Raw genomic sequence first — 4,031 nt, forward strand, 5'->3', positions numbered from 1 at the left:
CATTGACCTCCGCCGGGTCGCTCCCCACACACACCCCTTCCTCCTGCCTCCCTTGCACCAGGCCCCACAGTCAGGGCAGAGTATGGGCACAGCCTTGGGACCTCAGTGGCCGTTCTCCATGGGCCCTGAGCCAAGACAGACACACTCCTCAGGGCTCACAGCAGGGCCCACAGCCCCCGCCCAGGCACACTGCACCAGGGTCCGTGACAGAAGCACAGACAGATGGAGACAGACGGGAGGGACAGGGAGAACAGAGGCAGAGATGGGAGGACACAGAGCCAGGCAGGAGCGGCAGGCATGGAAAGACCCAGGAGACCAGTGGACACGGGGGAAGAGGCAGGATCGGGCAACAAGAGGGCGCAGGCACCCATGCAGGCCCTGGGCCACACTCGCTCAGCCACACACTGCTCCCTGTGCACCCAGAGCCTCCACACAAGCCCTGCACACTCACTCCCAGACGCACACACTCACACTCTCCCACACACGCCCTTGCACGTTCATATGCTCACAATGCTCACACTCACTCACACACTCACACCCTCCCTCACACTCACACCCTCCCGCTCCCACAGAGACACACACTTGCACTTACACATTTATACACCCACACACTCACACTCATGCTCTCGCTCATGCACCCGCCTCCCTCCAGGCTGCTGCCTGGGGGGCAATCATAGAGCAGGACAGTGATGGAGGCTGTGACGTCCGCAGGGCAGAGGCTGCGGTGATTTCCAGAGTGCTGGGGGGCCGGGGGGCCGGGAAGGGCCGGGGTTCCACGGGGGTCTGGCACAGGCTCACCCTGAGGGAGAGGGATCGGGGAGCCGCTGGAGTGGCCAGGCCGGTGGGGGCAAAGGGCGTGCAGGGAAGGAGAGGTAAGGAGGGTGACAGGCCAGAGGGCGACAGCCCGGGCCCAGGCTGCGACCAAGTGCGGCTCTCAGCCCCCACCCCGGCAGAGGAGGGGAGCGCAGGGTGAGGCCTTCACATCGTGGAGGGTCTGCACAGGGTCCCTTCCCCTTGTTCCCACCACATGGGTTAGCTGGGAACCTTCCAGAAGAAGTCCCCATATCACCATCAGGTGATGCGGAGCACAGATCCTTCTGGAAGAAGCAGAGGGGCCGGCCCTTCCTGGACTCACCACCTTTCAGAACAAGGAGCTAGGCCCAGGTGTCAGGCGCAGGCACGGGTGGCATGGCTCCCCACACGCGCCCGCCCAGGCCCCCCACAGCCCCCTGCAGCCTGCCGGGCCCCGAGGCCTCCCGCCTGGTAGCACTAAGCCCCTTGCCATGTATCTCCCTCTATGTGGACAGGGACGTGTGGGCCACCGGTGTCCCCGGCCCTGGCCAATGGTGGGGCCTACACAGGCCTCAGCCCCACGTCCAGTGGGTGCCCCCAGTTCTTTGCCCTCAGTGGTCACTCGTGTTCACCCCTCATGGCAGTCAGGGGCCCCAGGGGCAAGCGGTGGTCTCTCTGCCACTCCCCCAACTGCCCAGCCTGGGCCCCGGGCACCACATCCTTGCTGGCCAAGCGCACGGTGAGGCCACAGCTCCTTGCCACCAGGTCTCAGCCCAAGCCAGCCTGAGTCCTTGTCCTTGTCTGCGGTGGGGACGCTCAAGGGGTCCAGCCTTGGCCAGGGGGCCAGCGCTGAGTGGGGCTGGGGGCCACACTGTGCGGGTCTCTGAGCCCTGAGGCGAGGGATGCGGGCCCCCTCCCGCTCCCCTCCCCCAGGCAGGTGCGAGGGGCTCGGTCTCAGTTTCTGCCCGAGTGACTCATTTGGGGTAAACTTGGCCCCAGAGGGCACATGCAAATGGCTGTTTGTTCCACACGAAAAACATGCTTCTCACCCTCCGAGGTAGTTTCCAGAAATAACCAGCAGTGGTGGCCCAGCTGCAGCCCCGGCTGTGGCCCCAGCACAGCCAGCCCGGCCCGTGCCTCAGGGTTCAGGCACCCGCCCCTGCCCCAGGGCAGAGCCCACCCACCCCACCAGGCCCACCTCGGTCAGTGACACAGGGTGTCTGCAGATGGCGGCTTTAGTGAATTAAAATGCTTCTCAGTTTGTTTCCATCTTTGTAACCCAGGCCCAGGGGCTGCTCGCAGGCCCCAGGTAGGGGGTCCAGGGAGCAAGAGGGAGCAGAGGGTGGGTGCACTGAGGGTCACCCCAGGGACCCTGGTCATTTCCATTTCACAGATGAGGATGGCCAGGCTCGGCAAGGCCAGGGAGCTGGCCTGAGGTCACAAGGGAGTGGGCACTGTGGCCCCAGGCCTGCAGGCCCATGTGGCGGCCGCAGCATCTGAGCCCTTGTCAGTCCATTCCCTCCCTGGCCCTGAGCTTGTCCTCGTCCTGTCCTGGCCCTGGCCACACTCTGTCTCTACTTGAGTCTGGTCCTATCCGTCCCTCTGACCCTCGCCCTGTGCCCTCTTTTGTCACCCATGTCCCTCCCTGTCTCTGGTCCCCTCTGGCTCTCTCTCTGTCTCTCTCTGTCTCTGTCTCTGTCCATCTCCGTCTCTCTCTGTGCGTCTCTCTCCTTCTCTCCCCGTCTCTCTGTCTCTCCTTGTCTGTCCCTCTGTGTCTCTCCTTGTCTGTCTCTCTCCACATGTGTTTCTCCTTGTCCGAAACTCACGAATCCAAAAAAAGGCCAGGCGCGTCTACTCTTTCCAGAATGATTTGTGCTCCACGATCACCAGATGGTGATGAAGGTACTTCTGTTTCTAGAAGATTCCTAGCTAACATGTAAGGCCGCAGCGAGAAGGACAAACTCTATCCCGACTCTTCATGGTGTGGTGGCCGAGGCCAGGGGGCCTCGCACTGCGACACCCAGGAGTGTCCCAGGCCAGCTGGTCCACCCACATCTGGGCACCTTTCAAAGCCCCCGTGTGGGCAAGTCTGGGGGCCACAACTGGACAGTGATGGCCAGTGGCCACCTACACCCACACGGAGGCTCCATGAGCTCCTCAGAGAGCCAGGGATCACCACGTTGGACTGAAGATCCGAGGAGCTAGGGTGTCCTGACACCCTGTGCCTGCCTCCGGGGCCACAGGGCCAGGCAGCAGAGCCGGGAGAGGGTCCCAGTGGGACCAGCGAGGATGAAGGATGCTGTGTGGAGGACGCAGCTGGCCAGGTCCTGACACCGAGACGGTGGGAGAATTCAAGTGGGTCTGGGTGACACTGAGAAGTGACAAGTTATCACTTAGGGTGACAAGGGTGGCCTGGCTGTGTTCGAGTCCTCCTGGCCTTCGGGGGAGCACACTGAGGGTTTGCATCTGGGCTGTCTCAGACACCAGGGCAGGTGGACACACGGGCGCCCCCGACCCAGGCCTCTCGCCTGCATGCCCCGCTCTTCAGCAAGGATTTTCAGACGGACCTTGGAATGTGCCAGACCAACCTGGGGGGGGGCGGGCGGCTGGGGACACAAACGCGCGTGAGGAGTGGAAGGCGGGCAGGGGTATCTGTCCTCCGCTTTCTCGCTAGGGTTCGAAACATGTTCTCGACGGAATCAAAACACTCTCCACCCTCCACCCTCCCTCCCGGTGAAGCCCCCGCTCCGTCTCCCCCTCCAGCAGGACCCCCGGCCCCAAGTCCAATGATCCCAGTTAAACCCCCAGTTCCCCCTCGCCCAGGGCTCCCGTCTCCACACGGCCCCCAAGCACCTGGGCTCAGTTACCCCAAAGCCAACTTCCCCACTTCGAGACTGCTACTGCCCTGTCACCCACACTGTGCCTCCACCCCAATTCTCCCACCCACCGGCCTGGCCACTCCAGCAGCTCCCCGACCCCTCTCCCTCAGGGTGAGCCTGGGCCAGACCTCCGTGGAACCCCGGCCACTCCTGGCCCCCCGGGCCCCCAGCACTCTGGAAATCACCCCGGCCTCTGCCCTGCGGACATCACAGCTTCTATCACTGTCCTGCTCTGCAATTGTCCCCCAGGCAGCGGCCTCCCCCTGGCTCTGACCCAGGTCTCGCTAGGCCTCTGCCCACGCCCTCCCTCGCAGCCTGCTCAGGGACTTCACCTCTGCCTGTGCAGAGGGCACGTGCCCA

Source organism: Pteropus vampyrus, unplaced genomic scaffold, assembly GCF_000151845.1.
Source record: "Pteropus vampyrus isolate Shadow unplaced genomic scaffold, Pvam_2.0 Scaffold320, whole genome shotgun sequence".
In the NCBI taxonomy this organism is placed as follows: Eukaryota; Metazoa; Chordata; class Mammalia; order Chiroptera; family Pteropodidae; genus Pteropus; species Pteropus vampyrus.